The sequence below is a fragment of the Pinus tabuliformis genome, chromosome 8, assembly GCF_031772625.1.
Source record: "Pinus tabuliformis cultivar Carrire ecotype Pingquan chromosome 8, CPIR1, whole genome shotgun sequence".
Classification (NCBI taxonomy): domain Eukaryota; kingdom Viridiplantae; phylum Streptophyta; class Pinopsida; order Pinales; family Pinaceae; genus Pinus; species Pinus tabuliformis.
This window is the reverse complement of record NC_142294.1, coordinates 1,926,332,788-1,926,359,551: the sequence shown is the minus strand read 5'-3', so window position 1 is coordinate 1,926,359,551 and position 26,764 is coordinate 1,926,332,788.

Sequence of the window (26,764 nt, the reverse complement as noted above, 5' to 3'; positions counted from 1 at the left end):
GATCATTATGATTTTCAGGCACCATCACTTTTCTTGTGATATCATTAAGCATTGTGTATTCTCTGTTTTCTTTTTCTTGTTTCTTTTCCTGCAGCTGATTCTTATACAAGACCTTTTCATTGAATATTACATCTCTGCTCCTAATGATTTTGTGATTTTTATAATCATATTAGCGATAACCAAAATCATTAACACCATATCCAATAAAGGTACATTTCTTTGATTTTGCCTCAAGCTTTGTTCTATTTTCTTTGTTAATGTGGACAAAAGCTTCACAACCAAAAGTCTTTAAAAATGAGTAGTTTACCTTTTTACCTGTCCATGCCTCCTTTGGAATACCAGCATCCAAGGAACTTGAAGGCCCTTTGTTTATTAGATAAACAGTAGTGTCTATAGCATCTGCCCAAAATTGTAAAGGCAATCCTGCATGCAATCTCATGCACCTTGCATGCTCCATGATTGTCATGTTCTTCCTTTCTGACACACCATTTTCTTGTGGTGTTCCTGGAACTGTCTTCTCTCTGCGAATTCCATTCATTGAACAGTACCTATCAAACTCTTTGCTGCAATATTCACCTCCATTATCTGATCTGAGACACATCAACCTTTTCCCTGTCTCATTTTCAACCAAAGCTTTCCATTTCTTGAAAGTATCAAATACATCAGATTTATTTCGAATACAATAAATCTAGGATTTTCTAGTTGCATCATCAATAAAAGTAACATAATAACGAGAGCCACCAAGAGATGATACCTGAGCAGGTCCCATACATCTGTATGCACAAGCTCTAATTTTTCGATCTTCTTTTCTTTCCCAACTCTAAGGAATCTGACTCTCTTTTGCTTTCCATAAACACAATTCTCACAAAATTTTAAATCAACATGCTTCAAACCTGGCAACAAATTTCTTGAGTGAAGAATCTGCATTCCCTTCTCATTCATGTGCCCGAGCCTATGATGCCACAATGCCGTATCTTCTCCTGTAGAGGTTAAAGCATTAACAAAATTAGAAATACCATTGCATAAATACAATGTACCAACCTTTTCTCGTTTTGCTATTACCAGGGATCCTTTAGTGACCTTCCAGGTTTTATCTATGAAGGTAGTTACGCAACCTTCACCTCCCAACTGCCTTGTTGAAATCATATTTTTCTTCAAATCTAGAACATGCCTTACCTTCTTCAATAGCCACTGATTTCCATTTTTCCGTTTTATGAAAACTGTACCCATTCCAACGATTTTACAGGGTTTATCATCACCCAATCAAACTTGTCCAAAATTGCTTGAACATAATCATGAAAATTTTTCTTATCAGGTGTGGCATGGAATGAGGCCCATGAATCTACCACCCAGGCATCAATAATATTTTCTAATGAAAGAATCAAAGCATCTTGCAACACATCACCTATTACATTCGCTTCATGATTAGTTTCTTACTGCACATCTCCTTCTTTTCCCTTCCGAGACTTGCAGTCTTTCTTTAGGTGTCCTTTCTTCCCACATTTCCAGCACACTATCCTTGATTTGGACTTGGATCTACCTTTTCTTAACTTACTGCGATATCCTGAGCCCTTTCCTCTTTCCATTTTTCTTCCCCTAGACTCTCACTCAAAGCATTACCTGATGTCTCATCGGAGATTTTCCATCGCATTTCCTCGCTAAGGATTGTGCCAACAACATCATCAAACTTTAAAGTACTAGATCCAGAGACAGAGTTACTAACGGCCATAACTAAACCATTCCAACTTTCTGGCAATGAGCATAGAAATAATAGAGCCCTAACTTCATCATCAAAATTTACCCCTACAAAACTTAACTGACTTGTAACTGTACTAAAATCATTTAAATGATCTGCAACAGATCCACCTTCTGACATCTGCATATTAAATAAATGCTTCATAAGAAATACCTTATTTGAGGCCGAGGGTTTTTCATACAGTTTGGCCAATGCCGACATTAAACCCTGTATTGTCGTTCCCTTTGAAATATTAAATGCTACCGATGCCGCTAGACACAGCCGTATTGTTCCAAGTACCTTTCTGTCCAGAATATCCCATTCTGTGTCTGTCATACTCGTTAGCTTCTTTGTCTTTCTGCTCAATGGTAGGTACAAATCTCTCTGATACAGATAATCTTCCATCTGCATCTTCCACAGCTGGTAGTTTGGCCATTGAATTTTTCGACCCTAAACCTACCATCTTCCGCCATTGCTCCCACTTGAACTAGGAACCCTTCTCTCCTGTGAGTTTATCAGCCAAATAGACCTTCGGCTCTAATACCAGTTGTTAGAAAATTATATATTACGGAGCAACTGAACACATAAAATATTGCAGAAATATAAACACAAAAAACACATAAAACAAGAGAGACACAGATATACGTGGTTCACCCAGTTTGGGCTACGTCCATGGAGATATAGCCAATCCTTCTTTTATTATATTATCCAACAAACTAAAGAGATACAACCTACAACAGATCCGCTGTAACACCCTCTTCGCTCTCAATCTCCTCTCTCTTCCTCACTCAGAATACAAATATATATAAACGCAATACAATTCCCTCATATATAGTGAGCAGTTGCCTTCTAGGGCGAAAAACCCTAAATTAAACATAACTTCTACCATCAGATCATCCGCCTAATGAATGGCCTAGATTGACTAGAAATTACTAGACTTTTACAAGGCAATTTTACATCTATTTTTAGCTTCAGGGGCACTGCCCCCGACCCCCCCAGACCCCCACGGGGTGGACAAGTCCCCCCCACGTGGAGGGGTGTACAGTCTTCCTGGGGTATACATCCGGCTAAGACATTTGAATACAAAAGATAATCAAGCTCCACACCCAACACTATTTTGGTTTCACACCAAAGTCTCCTTTCGATTTTGTCTTTGGTAAAGACACCACAGTTGAGCGACACAGTGATGTGGACAGGGCAACTAGGTTCATTGAACAAATCCAAGAGATCCACCAGGCAGTATAGGAACAGTTGGAAAAGAGCCAAGCCAAATACAAGGCAAGGGATGACAAGCATCGGATGGAGCATAGTTTCCAAGTTGGTGGCCAAGTCTGGCTGTATATCAGCAAGGACAGAATGCATGGTGAAGGTATGAAGCTAAAGCCTATCAGGTATGGACCCTTTAAGATACTTGAGAAGATTGGTGAAAATGATTTTCGCCTTGATCTACCGGCTTACATGCACATCTACTCAATCGTAAATGTAGATTGCTTGAGATTGTTTGAACCCTCACTGATTGAGGATCTCGAAGAGCAGAGTCAATTGCCTTATATTGACGACTTGCTACCTGAATATCTTAATGAATTGTAGGAAGACACAGTTCTAGATAAAAAGGTGAGGATGACGCGTAGGGGAGATGTTGAGTACCTCAGAATTGGGCTCAAGGGTTCAAAGCCAAGCAATGCAAAGTGGATAGAGATTGGACAACTGAGACAATTGTACCCTCACTTAGTTGATGCTTGAAAACCACCTTTTGGTGGTCCAAAATATTTTTCAGTGGGAAGGTCGTGATCCGAATTGGATCCATGAAGATTATCAAGGTGCCATGACTGTATCCAAATAGGACAGACTTCGAATTTATGGATAAAGAGCGATCAGGAAAACCTCTGGATAGTGGCAGTTTGCAGCCAGCAAGGAACGACGAGGACCTCGGTCAAAACACACTAACCGAGGCCCATGGAGACCATGCAAGAGGAAAAACTGGCACTTGGGAAGCCCAAATCGGGAAACAGAGGCCATTTCTGATGCGTGATTAGCGCTCATCGCTGGGCAAAACCCCTCGAGAAGGAAAGGCCCCGAGCGCTCAGTCGCATGGAAAGCTAGGAAACCATGGGCAAGGTGCTAAGGCGAAAGGCAGGACCCACGCTCCAAAACCGGCAGTATATCGGGGGCATCCTTGGGCGGTAAGAGAATTTGGCTAAAAACAAGCGATTCCATTCAGCGCATGGCGCGTGTCCGATGGATGAGAGAGAAAACCGCCTCTCATCATGCACTAATGGTCGAGCAAGTCAATCGTGCGAAATGAGCGAATGTCATAGGATCTAGGGGCTCCAGATCTAACAGCGGAGATTGCGCCCGATGGAGGAACCGGATTTGACAGGGGATTAAGCCGCAGCATAAAGAAGTTTGACGTCCGATTTGACCGGTGAGTTGGCGGATGAGTCATTCCACAGTGTAACTAAACTATCGAACCGTTGAGGACAAGCTGGTGCAGTTCGTGAGAGGACAAGTGGCCACTCCCTGTGAGACATTGGCAATGACGCAGAGGTAGGGAACTCCAAACGAACAGCAGCAGGTAATCCGAAGGGGCAGAAGAGGAAGCGAACAGTCAAAGACAGATTGGCTTTAAGCCATGAACAAACAGAGAATAGAACAAAGAAGAGAAGAGGATGAAGACAAAGAAAGCAAGAGTGAAGAAAATACAGTAAAGCAAGAAGCAGAAAGAGAGAGCCGAGCTAACCTAAGGCAGCATCGAGCAGACAGAAAGCTTGAGAGGTTCGAGAAATCCATGAAAGGATCTGTCGAAAATTGAGCACCACATTGGGCTCCTCCCATTAAAGACCAAAGAGGTAAAGATCTGGTAAGGAAAAGAGTTTGTGCACTCTAGTGGCTTGGGGCGTCCAAGAACCACCCTACCAAACATTATCTGTTTCAGGACACTCAAAGTGAGCTCCTCATTGTAAATCTCTGCTTTAAAGACACAATAAAAGAAGGCCACCACTGAAAGCTGGACCGGAGACGTAGCCCTGGAGGATAGGGTGAACTCCTTATTAATTGTTGTGTTCTTGTATTTGTTTACTGTGTTTCTCTTACTGTTTTCCATTTTCCAGTGTCTGTTTATTTTGCAATCTGATCGATCCATTGCCTAAAATAACATAGACACACACTGGCACATGAGTCTGTAATACCTTCATTCAATAATTATTTAACTGAGGTCACTCACAAGTGATTTTCAGATCACCTAATAATTGAGTAGTCAAACTGGCTACTTAACAAATAGGGAAATTTGGATGCATGTAGAAGATTTCTACAGCCCAATAAAACATATTCAAAGTATTCAGGAAGGCCAAAATGAAACCAATTCTAAGAGGAGCTATTTCAGATAGATAGACCAATAAGCTAATCTCTTTTGATGGCTATCAGAAGGCATAAAGAAAAAACCAATCAAATAGGATTTATCTTGGACAAACAGTCGAATAAGCTAATCTCTTTCTAAAGGTTATGATTTTGCAAACCTTCCTATAAACACTTTTATCATGTGTAGAAATAAGATATGAAAAACTGGAAAAACATACTTGAAGCACAAAATTCTGTCAAAACTAGAGCCATAAGGCTTTCATTAGAAAAACTAAAACAGAAGCCTTATTACAGAGTGAAGAGTCTTGGCATCAAAAGCCAACACCAATTACTTCAATTGATGAAGTATTTATACAAATTCTAAACTAAAATATCTTGAAAAAATATCAAGATTTGTTTACAAATATCTTAAATTGTTTTACACAAATAGAACTGAAATATAGGACATTAAAAAATAATGTATCTACTTGGCACTATCATTATGCATTGCTGTTTACAAAAAAGAGAAATTCGAATTGAATTGCAACTCTTAGTTGATGAGGTGGCCTAACTGTCTTTGAGCATTTTCCTCCCGAAATCCTGCAAAATAGGGTCCAGTCATGCCTTTGTATATCTCAATCCGAGATATTTCTATAAAAATTGAGAGATTTTATTGTAGATGAATATGTTCTTAAGATAAACCTCTCTCAGTTTCCCAAACTTCGGCTCCATCTGTTCACAATACTTTCTTAAAAAAGATGTCTAAAAAGGAATTTACAAAGTTCGAAAAATAGGCTGTGAAGATGTACTTGTATCTCTGATTATGTAATAGTTGAGTAAAATCTGAAGTAGGTTATTGTACTTGAGCATCTTAGGAACACAAACCTCCTTCAGTTTCTCAAGAATCATCTCTGATTATCCACAATAGTTTCTGCAAAAAGGTGGCTTAAACAGGACATTACACAGTCGGAAAAATAGGCTAAACATGATGAGAGTGTATATACCAACCCCTAACACCTGTGTGAAAAGTGAGATAATTTTTTGTATTATGGAATCTTATGAACCAAAACCTCTTCCAGTTTCCAAATATTCATCTTTGTTTAGTCACACTATCCTCTGCAAAAAGGTGACTAAAACAGGAAATTTCTGGAAAACATTCCTTCAAAGATGCATTTGCATCTCCCAATCCATAATAGTTGTTACAAAACTGAGAGAGGTTTTTGTACATGAGGATGTTATAAACAAAAACCTCTTTCATTTTTTGAAAATTCATTCTCAGAGGTTTGTAAACCATGTTTTAATTTACTTTATTACATCATTTTAATCATGTTTAAATGCATGATTAACTAAATCAACTAGCTAATGAAACTTAAATTTACATTTTGAGGGCGCATTTACTCTTGCAGACCCATTTATTATTTCTAAACTATTAAAACCTATTATATCAGAAAATTTAAATTATCAAAACTAATCATGTTACAACAGACACCAAATTGAAAAAGAGTACAACTTTTCATCCACAAACAGATGGTCAAACATAAATTGTGAATAGAACAATGATACATATTTTTTTGTGGGTATTGCAACAAGAATCCTAAGTTGTGGGATGAACATTTTCACTATATTCATCATGCTTACAACCGAGCCAAGCACTCTTCAACTCAAACTTCGCCATTTGAGGCATGCTTGGGATACTTGCCCAAATATCGTTTGGATTTTATTTTTCACAAAGATGTTGTTATTGAAGGTCATAACGACATAGACAAAGCAAGAAAGTTCATTGAACAAATCCAATTAGTACACCAAAAGGTTCAAGAACAATTTGAGAAAGCCAAGGCAAGTACAAAGCAAGGCACAACAAGCATCATCAAGATCACAAGTTCCAAGTTGTTGATGAAGTTTGGCTTCACATTAACAAAGAGAGGCTCCAAGGAGAAGGTAAGAAGCTAAAACCAATTAGATATGGTCCATTCATAATTTTGGAAAATATTGGTAACAAGGCCTTCAGATTGGATTTTCCTTCATATATCAAAATTTATGTTGTTTTTAATGTTGAGAATTTAAGGTTGTATGAGCCTCCTTTGATTAAAGATCAAGGAGAGAATATTCAAATTCCATCTATTGAAGACTTTTCTCTAGAATTCCTTGATGAACTTCAACAAGACACTATACTTGACAGAAGAACAAGGATATCAAAAAGAGGAAGTGTCAATTATCTTTGAGTGGGGCTCAAGGGTACAATCCTTTAAAATCCAATTGGATAGAGGTTGGAAAGGTGAGGGAACTGTAACGTCACCTGCTGGACAATTGAAAGTGATATTTTGGGGTCCAAAAGGCTTCTAGTGGGGAGGCGTGATCAGGTGCTCAAAATTAGGCTCAAATTCGAAGTGGTAGAATCTTGATAAAATTAGTTTCAGATCAAAGTGCTCACCATCCTAATTCAAATGGTGTGAACGACACTCGAATACAAGCTCATATAAAGAAGTTCGAGCAATTCAAAGTTCAAGTTTGACTTGGACAGATGGAAGGAGAAGATGACGTGGCAGGACTCTTCAGCGAATGGGGAAGCACCAAGTGGTAGGCCACCATTGGCCCCCATTTCACAAATCGCATATCACAGGTGGGTCGATGTTAAAGAATCGGCCATAGAATAAGCTAGGGTGTGATGTGATAATCGCAATCACACATCGCAGAAGGGAAGTACTACAGAAATTGGCCCCCAGCATATCGGGTTGCAATGTGATAATCACAATGGCAGATCACACAGTGCAGAGTCTTGTATATATGTCACCTTCTGACTCTGCTGATTGTGATTTGCGATGGATCTTGGATGCGATAAGATTATGGGTTTCAGTTGATAGTTCCATCGGGTCTATCATTTATTGTAATTGCATATCGCCCACTCTGCATTCACAAACCATAACACCCGTTGGTTCCCGCCGATTGAAATTTGTGATGGAGCTATCAGTACCTGTAGCTTATGGCTGCACCACAATGAAATTTTCACCCAGTTAGTGCTTTTTGGAGCAAAATTGTAGGATCATGCCAGAAATGGTGCAATTTGTGGAGCAAATATTGGGAAAACTAGGAGAGGTCATAACTTCTTTAGGTTTCCACCAAATTGGATGCAAAAAGAGGCTAGATAGCCATTTTTGGACATTATGGACTCATTGGAGGAGGTGTCAAAAGCATTTGAGCATTGTAAACACATATTTTTACACTTTTCAGAATAATAGAGAGGTCCAAGCCATTGGAAGCTAGAACATGGAGATGTATCCCACGAGGGGTGAACTCCTTTATCATTTTCTATTGTAATGCATTTTTTAATGATGTTCTGTACATGTTTATGCTATTGTTCAGTCTCTTCTTTATGTTAAATTGCTCATAAAATTGACATAAAAACTCATCATTTCACTTACAAAAATTCATGAATCCGTAAGAACAATGAAATCATTTAGTTTCTAATCTGAGGAGGATCTTAATATTCTAAATCAGATCACCCTACATGACCAAGTCAGTCTGGTAGCTGGCAATACGACTTAAAGGAAGATCCACATCCACACTTGAAGAAGCCTATAAATAGAAGAGGACTTGTTCTACTTGAAGCACACTCACTCACCACTCATTCTAGCGAAGGAAGGAGAAGGAGAAGGCAGCAAAGAAAGAAGAGGATGAAGAGGATATTTTGTTTGGGCTATTTTATCTCACACATGCTAAGGAGAACTAGGGTTTTTGCAGCAAGACCTATGGTTTCTATCTTCAAGTTTGATCTTGGAGAAAAGAAGACAAGTAGGTCAAGAAAAGGTCACCAAGGGTAATCCTCATCTTCCTGAAGTCGAGGAAAGTCAAGAGAAGGTGAAAGGAGGGCTCAAAATACATATCGAAGATCACACATGTGGTAGCAGCAACTACTGAGAGGGTCAAAATTTCATATTTGCAGTGGAGGCTGAAAGTTCTGTAGTTGGAGGTCAAAGAAGTGCTACTGGAAAACATTTGACTGTCCTTGGTAGGATTAGGGTTAGAAAATCATATAGAGAGGTTGATCTTAGTCTTGGAAGGTTTTTAAGTGATCCTTAACATCTGGGAATTTGTCAATTGAAGAATATATAAGGAAGAGAAGAGATTTATAGGTTTTCCTCTCAAGTGGAGAGGTTTTGGCCCTGACTTGCAACCTATATTATGTGTTCTTGTTCTTCTTGTTTTAGTAGTTGTTTGATGATTCACAAATATAATAATAAGTAACTAAGCTAATAAGTAAAAGAACATCACAAGCAACTATCAAGTAAAGAAGATTAATCGAGATCATTTCCCTATATAATTTTCAACATGTTTTTAGAGCTAAGGTTGGCTAAGGGCATCATGAAGATCTCCACTACATTGAAAAAGTTCATCAAGAAGTTTTCAAAGGTAGGAAGTTATCTCAAGAAAGGGATCAAGGATGCATGAAGCCTCTTATTCTCTACAAAGAAGGAAGCAATTAAGCAAAATGATGAAGGTATGTTCTCGACACTGACATACACATTCCAAGACGAGAGAATTTAGGTAATTGATAGTGGCGCATCTAGGCACATGACATGTCATCACAAACAATTAAAGAATTTATCAAAGGGAAAATATTCTTACTCAGTGGAACTTGGACATAACAAAATCTATCCCTTGATAGGTATTGGATCAACCTCTTTAGAGCTTGAGAATGGAAGTAATATTGAACTCAACAACATCCTATTTGTTCCAGGTTTGCATAAGAACTTACTTTCCATTTCAAGTATCGAAGATAAGGGTGATAGAGTAGATTTCATTGATGGAAAAGTTTTAGTATGCAGTAAATACTCAAGTTTTGGGAGCGGGATCCCCCAAGGGCAGTTTTGGGGCTAAAAGCCCATGTTTAAATCAATTTTTGTAATATAATTGTAAAGACTCCGCATTTTGTGGTCGCGGAGTGCGAAGGTATTATGTGTCAAAAAGGGTAGTCTGCCCTTAGTTTTGTAAAGAAAAGTCAGTTGTAAGAGACCTACCCATGGTCCGCAGACCATGGGATTGTATAAAAAGAGTTAAGCTTTAAGAAGTTAGAGATAATAGACATGGAATGGCAGATCATGTAATAGAGTGATAGCTTTGAAGAAGAAGTCTTAGTCTTGGGTCGTAGCATAAGTAGAGGCTCTGCAGCTAAGTGCGCAGAGGCCTAGGGTAGAAATCCGCAGCTGACTGTGCGGACCCCTGCAACTATGTGCGAAGGGCAGACAGAAGTTGTAACACTTGGAAGATATTAATAAAAGGATATATTCTGCAATTTCTATGTCTTTGTTCTGTTGATGTGTTTGGATATTTTATGTATGAATTTCCTTTATTATGCTTATAGGATGCGTGAATGAATACAATTACATTAAATAATTGAACGCAATTATGAATATCTACTTACGCGGCGTTAACTTTAAGTATCTGATGAGATAATTGAATCACTTAGACTAATTGGGGAATCTACATGGCACGTAGCCATAGCAACGCGAAAGTACCTGCACAGTGGGTTAGGGCTGCACGAAGGTCAATCGTACCCTTTCACGGTGGTACAAAAGAATGGAATAGAGGGCTAGTCTTGCAAGCCCTAGAGTGAAGCGACCTGCGCAAAGGCAGGGATAGAAGGAATCAAACGACATCACAACCTTCTCAAGGTGCGGAAACTTGGTTCCAGCGTCCCCCCATATTGCTTTGGGTGATACTTTAGTCCACGCTCCGCAGGCTGATGCCAAAAGGGCCAGTATTGTAGGGATTTGTTTGGATAATTAATGTTGAACCTCGGTTAGGCCCCCTGAAGCCAACAAATGGTTTAGTTGCCAGGACCGAAATCTGCATAAGAGATGTGTGATGTCATATCACTGGAATCCAACTAAGAAGGAGATGGAGACTTGTTGGATAGGAATATCCATGAATTCACGGCATAGGAGAATAGGAACTTGCAATTGACAAAGGAATAGTGGTTGGACAGATACCTGTATAAAGAGATCCACGAGATATTCTTCTGCTCCTTCCCTATTGAGCTATACAAGTGGATTGTGAAGCTAGCAGATAGCCAAGGAAGGTGGAAACTTGATGGTCCTATTGTGTGGACCCCGGAGCTAGTGCTAAGGTTGGAAGCGTTAGAGGATAAGATCGCGCACGCTGTCGATCATTGGGTCGATCGCATCATAGGAGGATTTGTAACTGAATTCATGGTCGACACTTCAGTTAGGTACAGCGAGTATGTAAAGTATTTGAATACCTAGATTAAAATGATATTGTGCAAAAAATGGGTTATGTAGCTACCTTGATGTTCGGGACTACGTGAAGCAGAAAAACTATAGGAACAAAGGAAAAAGGGGTCTGGAGTATAGTTCCTTGATTTCACCTCCTCTAGGTGATAAAGAAGGGATATCAAAGGTTTCTCTGCGAAGTTCTATTCAGTTAATAAGACAAGGATTCCCACGAATACCACCTCCGCCCACACCACCTCCAACTTCACCTGTACCACCTCCACCTCCACCGCAGTTCAGTGTGGCAAATATAGTGAAGCTGCCTTTGCTCAAAGGCTTGGGCAATGAAGACCCGGACCAATTCTGGTTCATTGTGAGGGATGTATGGGAAGCTCAAGGTGTTACAGATGATCATATAAAGAAGGCGACGTTGGTTATTGCTCTACAAGATCGCACGCTAACCTAGTATATTAATTACTCTAATGATAACCAAAATGCTGGAGTGGTAGACATCCAGGCAGCACTGAACAGAGAGTTTAGTAGGCCTAAATCTGAGGTGCAGTTAATTGTGGGATTCAAATAAATCGTGATGCAACCAAGTGAGATTCCTTGGGAACTAGATCAGAGGTTGAAGTGTGCAATCCGTGAAGCCAACATGAATTTGACAGATGGACAGCATCACAAGTGGTTTGTAGTTTCGCTACTACCACTTAAAAGCAGTGCGCTATCAGGAAGAGGCCTTGGAGATTTCCATGAGCCTACATGAAACCCCGATGCAAGATCCAAATCTAGGAGTTTAGTAGATCCATGCGTAGCTAAAGAATCTGTGCCTTGAGATGCAAAGTCTGAAGCAGGATAGGACGGTTCGACCAGAGGTGCACGAGGAGGTATGGTGCTTGAAATGCAAGAGTCAGGGTCATGACAAAGACCATTGCCCAGTCTTTGCAAACTACATTGCAAGAGGAGGATTGATGCCTTTAAGGTCAGAAGATCAAGCAGGACCTAGCGCAGGGCCTGCATTATGGTGCGCTATCTGTCAGGTAGCCAGAAAACATGCCATGAATAACTATCATTTACTATAGAAATTTGTACAAGCATCACAACAATTGTTCTGAAACTTTTGTAGGTCGATATGATATGATGAGCGCACTTACAGGAGCTATGAATTGATGATGGATAGAACTCCCACCCATAGGGTTCAGGCCAAAATGTAGCCCCTTGACCAGAGTGTAGGGATGGTGCGGACTGGATTTTAGGGGCGCAAACGAGGCTGAGGCAGAGGAGGACTTGGCAGAGGTTGAGGATAGTTGATTTGCTACAATTGTGGAGGACCAGGACACTATGCCTATGATTGCACTAATCCAACGCATCTGTCGTGCAAGTATTGCACGTTGTTTGATCATGAAACGAAAGACTGTCATGCGTTGATAGCTAGGATACGTGACAAAGGGGTGCTACCACCTTCGCTGACTCAGAACCTGCAGATGATGAGGTCTGAGCCATGCAAGGAAGATCCAAAAGTAAATATAATGCTTAGAAGTGGAATCGCACAAAAGATGACAAGGGGAAACAGCCAGAAGACAGTACATGGGTTCACAAAGCTCTGACGAAGGAGGCTGGGTTCGATTTGGAGTGCGCATATGAAAACTTCATGGAAGATAAGAAGAGCTTCGTTGATGCCTCCACCTCAGGAAGCAAGGATAAGCCTGAGCAGGAGATGGACCCTTCTATCCTCACAACTTTCCTAGAGACCTGTATGAAGTTACTACGTGACAGTAAGACTATGAAAGGGTTACAAGAGCTCATCAATAGATACGTTGGAACCGCGTCGGGTGAGTCGCACATAGTACGAAAGATTGGTAAGCATAAAACAAGGACGAGACAGGAGATGTGACTGACTGCACAGATAGGAGAGTATGAAATGGATAAGGTTATTTTGGACCTGGGGTCAGACGCGAACATCCTACCAAAGCATACTTGGGAACAAATGGGGAGACCTGCACTGCAATGGTCTCTTATTCAACTAAGGATGGTGAATTAGTAGAATATCATCCCATGGGGCGGCTGCAGGGGGTGACCATGGATATTGAGGGAGCGAGCACACTTGCTGATTTTGAAGTAATAGAGATAGTGGATGATAGCAATCCTTATCACTCACTTCTAGGAATTGACTGGGCTACTAATATAAACGGGGTAATCAATTTGAAGAAATGGAAGATGATATTTGAGAAGAAATCATTGCGCGTAATAGTACCCCTCAATCCTACTGAAGGATCGCGCTATACTGAACCAGTCCACGATTATGAGAGTGATGACGACCTAGACTGTATCTATAAGATAACCGCGCGAGACCAAGATGGGTGAATCCCACCACGGATGGACAGATTACATGGGATTGTGAGATTTCCCGCACTTCAGACTCCGATGAAGAGATAGAACGCTCGCAGAATCGGTTGCATGAAGTAACTATGTTGAATTGCAACATGATGACCCGATCATTGCACTGTGTGTTTTCAGAGGTAAGAAATTTGCCTACTTATGATGGTTTGAATGAGGTATATATCTTTTTGGATGCATTTGAAAGAGAGGTACCAGAAAATCAACGCTTCCAGGCATTGGACTGGGCACTGTGCGCTACGCTCGCAAGATGGTGGGGTACGCATAAAGGAAGCTTCGATGATTGGCGCGAATGTAGGAGGATGATGAGAACATGATTTGGGAAGCCTAAGATGTGATTGAAAGACAAGTATGATGGACAGGATGATCCGCACACGCATTTGGCCAAAGCAAGGAAGAATTATTCCACCACTGAGTGCAAAGGGCTAGCTATGGTGTATGTGCTCTACAAGTATAGGCACTACTTGCTGGGAGGCCATTTTAAGATGTATACGGATCACTCCACGCTAAAGTACCTAGTCAATAACCCTGTGTTGGGGGGGAGAATCTACAGATGGCTCTTATTGTTCCAGGAGAATGATTTTGAAGTGGTTGTGAAGCCTAGACGCTTGAATGCGGGACCAGACTATCTGTCGCGCATCGAAACAGGGGAGCAACCCAGTAACTTGGAAGAAGGATTGCCTGACGTGCAGCTATTTGTAGTGTGTGTCACGGATGGTCATTTCGAAGATATAATACACTTCCTAACAACAAGGACTGCTCCGGAAGGATACATTATCCAGCGAAAGAAGGAATTAGTGGTACACGTAGCAGATTTCTCTGTCAATGTTGGGCATCTGTACAAGATGGGGACTGATGAGATATTGCGATGATATGTACCTGATCTCAAAAGAATCAGCATCCTCACAGATGCTCATGGGGGCACCGCGGGAGGCCATTATGCAAGGAGAGCAACTGCGCAAAATATTCTATGCGTCGAGTTGTGGTGTCCAACCCTTCATCAGGACTCAAAAGCATACTACAAGGTGTGCGATGTGTGTCAAAGGACTAGCAAGCCATCACGGAGAGATGAGATGCCTTTGAATCCACAAATGATGTTGCAACCTTCGAAAAGTGGGTGATAGATTTTGTGGGACCTATTCAGCCACAAGGAAAGATGGGAGGAAGGTATATTATCACCGCGACGAAGTATTTGACTCGTTGGGCAGAGGCACAACCCGTGAAGGATTGCATAGGCACGACCACTGCAAAGTTCCTCTTTGAGCATGTACTGATGCCATTTGGTTGTCCAAATATCTTAATGAGTGATCGCGATACGCACTTCTTGAATGAGACGATCAGCGCGCTGACGAAGGAATTTCAGGTATACCACCAGAAGAGTACGCCTTATCACCCATAATCTAATGGGATGGTGGAAGCATTCAACAAAGTGCTCGAAAATGCACTGACCAAGGTTTGTAATGCTCAGGGAAGTTATTGGGACCTACTCATACCTACAGTATTGTGGGCTTATTGATTGACATCCAAGAAGTTACTGGACAAACCCCTTTTTGGCTTGTCTATGGTATTGAAGCGGTAATGCCTATGGAATACATTGTGTCTAGTCTATACATAGCAGTGCTCATAGGTATGATGGATCACAGAGCCCTGGAGGAGAGGCTCGCACAGCTGGATGAATTGGAAGAAGAAATATTTTTGGCTGGATTTCACCAGCAGGTCCAAAAAGCAACACAAAAAGGCATGGCATGATCACCACATAAAGTCGTGCACATTTAAGGTAAATGACCTAGTTTTGCTATATGATAGTAAGTTTGATAAATTTCCAGGGAAGTTCAGGATGCACTAGTTAGGGCCTTATGTTATTAAGAATATTACCGATGGCGAAGCGGTAGAGCTGGTCAAATGGAATGGCGAACCCTTCCCAGGAAAGGTGAATGGCAGTCACTTGAAGCCATACACCAGTGGTCCCTCCATGTGACTAAATGAAGGTAGCATAGTCTTAGCACTCCAGGCAGTTGAAAGGGGGCACTAGACTATAAACTACACTTCCCGGGTTGGGGGACTACGCGATTAGAACATGGTCTGAAGCAAGGACATGTCACTAGGTCCGCGGAAGCGCAGAGGGAGTTGTGCTACCTAGGGAGAAATCATGTAGGTCAGCCAGAAAGTGACTGTTAAAGTCATGGTTCATGAAAAGACGGCAGAAGTGAGGCCAAATGGAGCAGGCGACCAACATTTAAGATGAAATATAAGGCTTAGATCCTTGAAAATCTACTGCCAAACCAGCATTAATGAACTGATTTTGGGGGAACGGTCGGATTTAAATTCGAAATGCTCTATAAATTACAAGTGGTTTTCCAGTGAAAAACACTTGGCATTTTGAGAGTTGGTTTGTTATGCTCTCAGGTGCATATGAACTGTGAATTCTTTCAAGATCTGGTAGCGAGTTCACCGTTTGAACAATTGTCAAAGGAGACACAGGAACTAGTGAATAGTGTCATGTCAACACACGCAAAAGCTATGAACACCGAAGAAGTGACATCTGAGGAGAATGTGCAGGAAATCGATATGGAGGCTGAAGTAGCTGCTCGAGAAGTATTTTCCCCGGAAGTGGCTGAATTATTGGCGGAGGTCCCTAAATCTCCGAGAACACCGAGACCGAAGCCAACCCCAACCAAGGAGACTGTGAAGGACAAGAAGGGCAAGCAGCCTACCATACCGGTGCACATGTCGCCAAGGATAAACCCACCAAATCCCACTGCACAGGAGAAAGGCAAGGCCATAAACCTAGAGGTAGAGGAGGAGGACATCGAAGACATACCAATGGATGATGAGGATGTCAGGATTGAAGTAAAGGAGGTTAGAACCCATGGTGCAGACCCTATTACATGATTGCCAGAGTATGTCCCTCCACGCAAGCCTAAGTCCAAGGTCCCCAAGGAAATTAATGAGAGTAAAACTCCCCTGCAAACCCCCCTGCTACTAGATGAAATTACTTTCTATGGTCTGCGCTTGGGCCGAGTGCCGATAATGAAGCTTGAGGACTGGTACTTGGTGGACCACGAGAAGTTCCAGCACCTGGAAATGGAGCAACTGATGTGCCCCATCATAGACACAAATACAGGAATGATTGCATTGGAGTGGTGGAGGTGTATTAAGGAGGTAAAGAAGGTAGGGTTGTTGAACCTACTCTAGGTACCACACTATCACCGCACCCCAATGACAAATTTGGTCATCAAGCAACTGTTGTGCTTGGTGCATGATGGATGTCTGTGGCTAGAGGAGCTGATACCCCTCACAAATATGTTAATCCACCAAATAATGCACCTACCATATACAAGTGAAAATCCAGCTATGATCTTTCCTAGCAAGGGTGGCGAGCAGGCACTTGTAGAATCAAAGAAGGAGAAATTCAAGCTAGTAAAGAAATCACGCGAGTACGCTATCTCCTGCATGTGAGACCCAGCTGTGAAGGTAGCAACACAGATCCTTGTAGGGGATGTGATGTGGAAGTGTCGCGTAGACGATTTTTCGTCGCGCTCACACAGCAGTGCGCGGAAGGAGTCCAGTTTAACTAGTCGGACTACCTTCGCAGAGAGTTCCTAGAGAACTATCGCGAAGCACAAGAGCAAAGAAAGACCTTCCACTATGCATGGCTCTTGCTGTCGATTGTGCTGGTAGTGTGGGAGCTACCAAAGCAGAGCCAGTTCCCTTCAGTCATTCCAGACCTTCCTAAAGCAGTGAAGTACGCTTCGTTGTGGGCAACCAAGGATGTAGAGTGAGTTTGGGACAGCAATATCTAGATGGATCTTGATGGAAATGAATATCAGAATGGCCATAAATCGCAAGATGCGATTGTCGCCCATGGAATACGCAAACTTGCAGAGCTATGCTGAGTTTAATGCTGATTTCCATCACATATTTATCAAGGCGCAGAAGGACCCTGTGCAGAAGTGGTACGACTTGCCATACCTGGCCATAGATGATGCCATCGATGCCGTGCTTGATAAATGGTTGACGGAGTGCCGCACTACCATAGACTTGGTAGTGGATGGAAGCAAGTCTGCTGCACATAAGAATAAGGATGAGGCCGAGCTAAAGATGGCACAGATGGTCGAGAAGAGGAAAAAGGAGGCTGCTAAGAAGGCCCAGGTGGAACAGAAAGGTGGCACAAAGCAGGGCTCTGACAAATGCATGCGGTCGCCATCACCTGAGACCAAAGAGGAGGACACAGAGTAGCATGGTGTGGACCCTCAAGAGACGTCCGCTCGCATTAAGCACTTGAGAGAGATGGAGAAGGGAGGGTCCAGAAAGAAATCCAGAATGACCAAGACCTCGTTGGACCCTATCACATTGATGGAGGGTGACTTATATGACATCGATGACACAGTTCGAGATTTCACCGCAGAGGCCCTGTAACAATTTGAAAAGCAGCAGCAAATCATACTAGGGGCTATCCAAACCGGGTTGCAAGAGTTGTAGACCCATGCATCGCAAGTTGGTACGGTGTCTACCAACATAGCTATCGGCATATCAGAGGCTGCCGATATGTTGTGCATGAAGGCTTCTAGTGCGATAGTGCTTCCAGATGGAGCATTGACCATAGAAAATGAGGTTGACAGTCCCACTGTTAGCGCCTTAAAGGGAGTTGGACTGAACCTGGCAGCGCTTCTATGCAAAGCACTCCACCTCTTACAGGATGGAGTAATTGCAGAGCTAAGGGCCCGTGAGCACCGCGCCCTCCAAGTGATCATAGAACAGAGGATAAACAATGAACAGATGGCCCTACAAAGAAATGTTGCCATCATTGCTGAGGCCAAAGTGACCAATTAGAGCAAGAAGATCATGCAGGTCGTGGAGGAGGCATGCAGAATGGTCCCAGCGTTGGCCATTCTAGAGGAGGAGCCAATTGAGGTTTGCATCCGCAAATTGGCCACAGGCTTGTGCGACACTTGGACAGAGATGGCGTGGGTTCAGTTGGAGATGAACCTACATATTACAGATCTTCAGTTGAGGGCCCAACCTTCAACACCACCAGAGGTAAAGGAACAGTGAACGGTCACTGCAACAGAAGCAGTCATGGTGATGGAGAGTGCAGTAGTAGATTGCACATAGTTGTTCGAGCGATCGTTTGAGGTCCTGGCCAGCTTGTAGGAGGACCCAAACATCTAGAGGCTCAAGATGGAAGCGCGCGAACTCCAACAGCACTATGATGAAGTTAAGGGCACAACGTGAACTGTTGCACTGACACAAAGGTTAGCCAAGCTATAGGAAGCCAAGCAGCTGAAGGAACAGGTGGACGCAACGCTACACAAGGAAGCAGTGCTAAAGGCACGACTAAAGCCCTGGTTGGAGGAAGATTATGTAGTCACAAGAAACATTGAAGGCAAGCTTGTGACTCTGCAAGTGATGCAACAAAAGCTTCAAGATGACAACGCAGGAGTAGTAACTGAGAAGATAGTTGAAGATGCGAAGCAGGTAGCAGCTCAGTGCACGGCTGAAGTTGTGGTCATCCGGGTCAAGTTGGATGGGCTTCGCGCAAAGATCTCCATGCCTACCGAGTGACTCGAGGGCGAGTCACGATGTTTGTGTTGGGGGTCTATTGGGAGCGAGATCTCCCAAGCGTAGTTTTGGGGCTAAAAGCGCATGTTTAAGTCAATTTTTGTAATATAATTGTAAAGACTCCACATTTTGTGGTTGCGGAGCGTGAAGGTATTGTGCCAAAAAGGGTTGTCCACCCTTAGTTTTGTAAATAAAAGCGGGCTGTAAGAGACCTACCCATGGTCCACAAACCATGGGATTGTATAAAAAGAGCTAAGATCTAAGTAGTTAGAGATAATAGACATGGAATCGTAGATAATGTAACAGAGTGATAGATCTGAAGAAGAAGTCTTAGTCTTAGGTCATAGCATAGGTAGAGGCTCTGCATCTGAGTGTGCAGAGGCCTAGGGTAGAAGTCCGCAGCTGAGTGCACGGACCCCTGCAACTGTGTGCGCAGGGCGGACAAAAGTTGTAACACTTGGAAGATATTAATAAAAGGAGATATTCTGCAATTTCTGTGTCTTTGTTCTGTTGATGTGTTTGGATATTTTATGTATGAATTTCCTTTATTATGCTTATATGATGCGCGAATGAATGCAATTACATTAAATAATTGAACGCAATTACGAATATCTGCTTACGCGGTGTTAACTTTAAGTATCTAATGAGATAAGCGAATCACTTAAACTAATTAGGGAATCTGCACGGCACATAGCCATAGTAGTACGAAAGTACCTGAGTACCCTGTTAGGGCTGCGCGAAGGTCAATTGTACCCTTTCGCGGTGGTATGGAAGGAAGGAATAGAGGGCTAGTCTTGCAAGCCCTAGAGTGAAGCGACCTGCGTGAAGGTAGGGATAGAAGGAATCAAACGACATCACAACCATCTCAGGGTGTAGAAACTTGGTTCCAGCAACCCCCCATACTGCTTCAGGTGAGACTTCAGTCTGCACTCCATGGGCTAATGCCGAAAGGGCCAGTAGTGTAGGGATTTGTTTGGCTAATTAATGTTGAACCTAGGTTAGGCCCCCTCAACCCAACATCAAGCATCAAGAATTCTAAAGTAATTGGCATCAAATAAGGAAGAATTTACAGGTTTATATCTCCTCTAGCACAAGCTTTGGTTCACATTGAAATTAGCCCATGTGAAATATGGCATAGAATATTTGGTCATCTACATTTCAAAATCCTTCCAACTCTAAGTTCCATAGTAGATGGAATACCAAAAATGAAATAAAATCATGAAGGAGTATGTAAGGGATGTGCATTGGGTAAGAATACCAAGAGACCATTTGGAAGCAGTGCTTGACGGTCAGAAGAAATATTGGATCTCATTCACTTCGATGTATGTGGCCTTATGACTCCTAAATCACTTGGAGATCATCTATATTATGTCACATTTATTTTGATCATTCAAGAAAGACCTAGGTTTACTTAATGAAAACCAAGGATGAAGTATTTACAAAATTTCAATAAATTAAAGCTGAAGTGCAGAACCTTACATAAAGAAAAATTAAGATACTAAGATCTGATAATGGAGGAGAGTATATATCCAAGGAGATTATAGAATTATGTAAGGAGTCTGGGATTAAGAGGGAGTTGATAGTCCCATATAATCCTGAACAAAATGGAGTTGTAGAACGAAAGAACTGATCCATTGAAGAAAGTGTAAAGGCGATGTTACATGATCAATATCTACCAAAATTTATGTGGGGGGAAACCATAAAGAAAATAATATATATTCAAAATCGAAGTCACCACAGGTTTCTAGACAACAAGGTTCCCAAAGAAGTATTCAATGGGAAGAAACCTACTATAGATTATGTCTGAATCTTTGGGTCTCCCGCACATATTCATATACTAAAGGACAAAAGAAATAAGTTGGATCCATGAGGCATGAGAGAAACATTTATTGGCTACAACAACTCCTATAAGGCTTATAGAATCTACATAAAGGAATGAAACCATATATAAGTAAGTTGAGATTTCATATTTGACGAGAATATCACATTCAAGAAACCTAAGGAATTCCCATGGACTCCGATGATGAAGAACTTACAGTATTTGAAGAAGACGTTAATAGGGAAGAAGAAGAATCTCATCATGAAGATGAGGGGACCAGTGAACCCATTCAACCGGTGGTCCTCCCCAAATAAATATAGAGACCAAATTGGTTGAAATCTACACTACTTGATGTAAAAGATCATTGTGTAGCAAAAGGCTCATTTAGAGAAAGAAAGAAACCTAATAGATATTTTGGGTATGCCGCATACATGAAAAAACTAATAGAAGAACAACCATCCACTTTTGAAGTGGTTGTGAATCATCAAGAATGGAAGCATTTCATGAATGAAGAGTATCAATCTATAATGAAGAATGGAGGTTGGGGGATCATACCTAGGCCCAAAGACAAATCTATGGTAACTTCCAAGTGGATCTATAAGATCAAACATGCGACACTTGGAAGTATAGATAAGTATAAGGAAAGATTTATTTCCATGAGCTTCTCTCAATAAGAAGGCATCGACTATGAAGAGACATTTGCTCCAACAACAAGATATACAACTATTCATTCATTGGTCTCTTTGGTAGCATCGATGGGATGGAACATCCACCAAATGGATGTCAAGACTACATTTTTGAATGGAACAATAGATGAAGAAGTCTATATAGAGCAACCCTTGGGATTTGAAGTTAAATACAAGAAGGCATATATTTTCAGATTGAAGAAATAATTATATGGCCTCAAGTAAGCACCAAGGTCATTGTGTGCTAGAATGGAAGCATACCTACAAAGAATAGGCTTCACAAAAAAATTTGTTGATCTGAACCTTTATATAAAGGTTGTAGATGGAGAACCTGTAATCATTCTTCTGTAAGTAGATGGTATTATCTTAACAGGTGTAGAAGGTTGAATTGAATAATGTAAGAAGCAACTAGTAGCGAAATTTGACATGAAGGATCTAGGGCTGATGCATTATTGTTTGGGACTAGAAGTCTAGCAAGGACCTGATGAATTTTATTTAGGTCAAGGAAAGTATGTGATTAAGATGTTGAAGAGATTTGACACAATGGATTGCAAAACTATGACCACTCCGATGATCGCAAAATTGAAGAGACTAAAGAGTTCTGAATCGAGCCCTATGGATCCTTCCAAATATAGAAAACTAATTGGCTAACTCAAGTACTTAGTTGTGGGCATTATGACATAGGTTTGGCGCTATCGCACAGGTGTTGTCCTTGATGGCAACTCACTCTGGTAACAGATCTTAGTTCAGGCTCTCAGAATGAAGGAAAAATATAGATACGCAGGTTCATCGTGACCAAGCCGCGTATACACGCGGGTTAGACGTTCCAAAGACGCATATGCGTATACATGCACTTTCACGTAAGAAAAAGCACGTACATGTGGGAGAACTTATGTTTGGTCCGTGGAATTTAGTCCTTAGTATTTTAACCTATGGTTTTGGACCATGGTATCTCGTCCGGAGTTTTGATCCTAAGTATTTGGTCGATGGTATTGATTTGTGATGGTTTTGGACCGTGGTATTGTGAAAGGCCTAAGACTATAAAAGAGGAAGGAGATCATTAGGCAAGGTCATGATCTGAATCATTGAATATCTGATAAAGTGCTAGAGCTAGAATAATAATGATCGGGTTAAGGTGCAGAGCTGGATATGAACGAAGAAGGAACCTAAGCGCAAGGAAAAGGATAAGTTCTATTGATGGGTCAAAATCTTAAGGCTTGAATAATAGTATCTTTGTATGATTTTGATCTGTTATATGTGGCGCACGCTTGATCTATAAATCTGATAATCTGGGTTAACTAATGTCTGAATATTTGAAGGAGTGAATTATCTTTATAGATCTGTACGCAGGTTCAGTGAAGCGAAGGCGCGTATACACGCTGTTTATGTAAGTCAAAAGTGCGTATACACAGGTTGGTCTTAACACAGAAGCGTATGCACACAGGTTTCTGAATATTGAAGTAGCATACGTCTCTTAAATTATGTTCTAGCTGCTTCTATTGATTACTGCAGTGATCTGGGTTCAGAATTGGTGTATGGTTACTGTTACTGTGTTCTGGGTACAGCTGTCAAAGAAGTATATACTTGATTAAGTTTTGATTGGTGAAAAGGAGATTGTTTGATGCAAAAATTATTGATGTTTGATTGATCTTATTCATGGATCTACTCTGAAAATTTATGAAACGTGGTCCCTGGAAGAAAGGAGAAGGTTGTAGCCTTCTACAAGTAGTAGCCTGCGTACTAGTACCTCAGCTAGTACAAGAGCTAAGGGGGTTGTAGCTCCCTTCCAGGTGAAGCTGGAGAACGAGAGAAGGTTGGAGCCTTCTGCAGGTAGCAGCCTGCATACTGGTATAAGACTGCACCAGTACAGAAACAGTGTAAAAAGAAGTTTCTAATTGAAAGAAGATTTAGACGAATTGCAGCAGGTGGTTTTCACCCACATTGGGTTTCCACCTTATATCTTGTGTTCTTGTGTGTGAGTGTTTGCACTATTTTTTTGTTCCTGGTTGATGTCTATATGGTTCTAACACACAAATTTAAGATTAACATCTGAAGAATAACTAATTTATAAGTCTGTGAGTTATACATTGTTTTCCTTATCTGAAGTTGCGTATATACGCTGGTTTCTCTAACTAAAATAGCGTATACAGATCTGTGGTTGAATTGAAAATAATTGACTTGATAATACTGATTCACCCCCCCCCCCCCTCTTAGTATTATTTCCAACTATTCATTCATTGGTCTCTTTGGTAGCATCGATGGGATGGAACATCCACCAAATGGATGTCAAGACTACATTTTTGAATGGAACAATAGATGAAGAAGTCTATATAGAGAAACCCTTGGGATTTGAAGTTAAATACAAGAAGGCACATATTTTCAGATTGAAGAAATAATTATATGTCATCAAGCAAGCACCAAGGGCATTGTATGCTAGAATGGAAGCATACCTACAAATAATAGGCTTCACAAAAAAATTTGTTTATCCGAACCTTTATATAAAGGTTGTAGATGGAGAACCTGTAATCATTCTTCTGTAAGTAGATGGTATTATCTTAACAGGTGTAGAAGGTTGAATTGAATAATGTAAGAAGCAACTAGTAGCGAAATTTGACATGAAGGATCTAGGGCTGATGCATTATTTTTTGGGACTAGAAGTCTAGCAAGGACCTGATGAAGTTTATTTAGGTCAAGGAAAGTATGTGATTAAGATGTTGAAGAGGTTTGACACGATGGATTGCAAACCTATGACCACTCCGATGATCACAAAATTGAAGAGACTAAGGAGTTCTGAATCAAGCCCTATGGATCCTTCCAAATATAGACAACTAATTGGCTCACTCAAGTACTTAGTGAACACTCAACTAGACATATGTTTTTCCGTAAGCATTCTCCGTCAATTCCAAGTGGATCCAAAACATGATCATTTGATATCAGCAAAACATATAATGAGATATTTGTGAGGACCTCTCCATTACTACTTGAAATATGATAGGAGGAATGATGTCCACCTGATTAGATATAAAAATTTCGACTAAGGAGGAAGCTAGCAAGATTGACTACAAGAGGATATTTCAGTTTGGGATCCTCTATGATCTCAAGGATAAGAAGAAAGAAAGACACAATTTCTTTGAGTAGTGTTGAGGTTGAGTATGTTGCATCTTGTGAAATAAGTAGAGAAGTAGTCTAGTTAAGGAAGTTGTTATCTGACCTATTCAAAGGACCGACGAACTCGATAGTGATAGATTGTGACAACACCAATTGTATACGATTTTTTGAGGGCCCAATATTTCGTGGAAAGACAAAGCATATAAACCACAAGTATCACTATATTTAGGAGCTAGTACAAAATAGTATGTTGCAACTACAATATATCTACACTGATGAGAAGGTAGCTGACATATTGACGAAATCTCTTCTTAGCAAGAAGCTTGTGTACTTGAGAGAAAAACTTGGCTTGGTTTATATATCCTTCCTATTTAAGAGGGAGAGATAGGCACATCATTCTTGTCTTCACTTAGGAAGACATAATAGAGGATTGGGTAACCCTCTGGCATCTGATACTCTTTGAGGATGTGGTAGGGCATCTAAGATAAGAGTAGTCATGGACCGATATTCTTTGAGGACTAGCTATCCAATACAAGAATAGTCCAAACAAGGTCATGCTCGGTGAACACTCGAGTGGAGTATGTACCTTGAGAAACAATGATGATGGTGTCTCTAAATCATTGGTTCCGTTAGCATTGTGCTCTAATCTTGTGGAGAGATAGAGTTGTTAGTTAAGGCCTTGCTATATGACAATGCTGGTTGATATGATGCTAGACAGATGGGTTATCAATCCAAATCTTCTTATGAGATCTCTTCATATTGAGAATTCCCATGTACCTCTTTTGAATACCTCATTAGTTAAGATAGAGTGTTGAAAAATGTGTAACTAGGTTCGGTATTCAAAAGTATGAGATGTATTTTTTATTCTTGTAAATTATAAAATGAAAGAAAAATTATTATTATTATTTTGGAGCATGGGTTTCATGCTCAATGTCTTTTATTTTATAGGTCAAGAACTCATTGAGTGCTTCTAGGTTTTCCCTAGGTCAAGAAGTTAAAAGCGTCATTGTCATAATTTGAAGACCCCATTGGGCACATTGTAACTTGTAAAGAAAAATATTTTTGACTTAAAAAGTGTCCAGATACCCTCCAAGACAAAGTCAGCCTAGAAACTAGAAAGTCAGCCTAAACGAAGAGCCACGTCCACCCTTGAAGAAGCCTATAAATAGAAGAGGACTCATTCGACTTGAGGCAAACTCACTCACCACTCATTCTAGTGAAGGAAGAAGAAGGAGAAGGAGGCGAAGGAAGAGGAGGATGAATAGGTTCTTTTGTTTAGGATATTTTCTCTCACACGTGCAAGGAGAACTAGTGTTTATGTAGCAAGACATAGGATTTCGATCTTCGAGTTTTATCTTGGAGAAAATGAGACAAGTAGGTAAAGTGAAGGTCACCAAGGGTAATCCTCATGCTCTTGAAGTGAGGGAAAGTCAAGAAAATGTCAGAGGAGGCCTCAAAAGACATATAGAAGCTCACATGTGAGGGAAGGGCTTGTTATCACCCCAAGAAACTCTCCTAGGTTGTATCTCAGAGATGCTCAGGAACATTACAAACTCAACAAAAAATGTTGGAAATAAGTGGATGAATGGAAGGAATGATGCATATTCAAGCTAGATAACCACTTCTACTATGCTTAACCCCAGACATGGGTGAACACCCCCAGACTACAAGGCTTTAGACCACCAATTACTCACAGTTTGAGGATTGAGTGAACATGGAGAATACTGACCACACCAGCAGATGCACAGGACACTGTGATGGCCGGCTGCAACCAGTAAAGAGGTCTACAAATCTATTTCCTAATGCACAAACAGGATGACAGCTCTCTGGCAATAAAATAACAGAAACCTACATACACATTCAATGATACATACTAGATTCTAACACAGAGGTG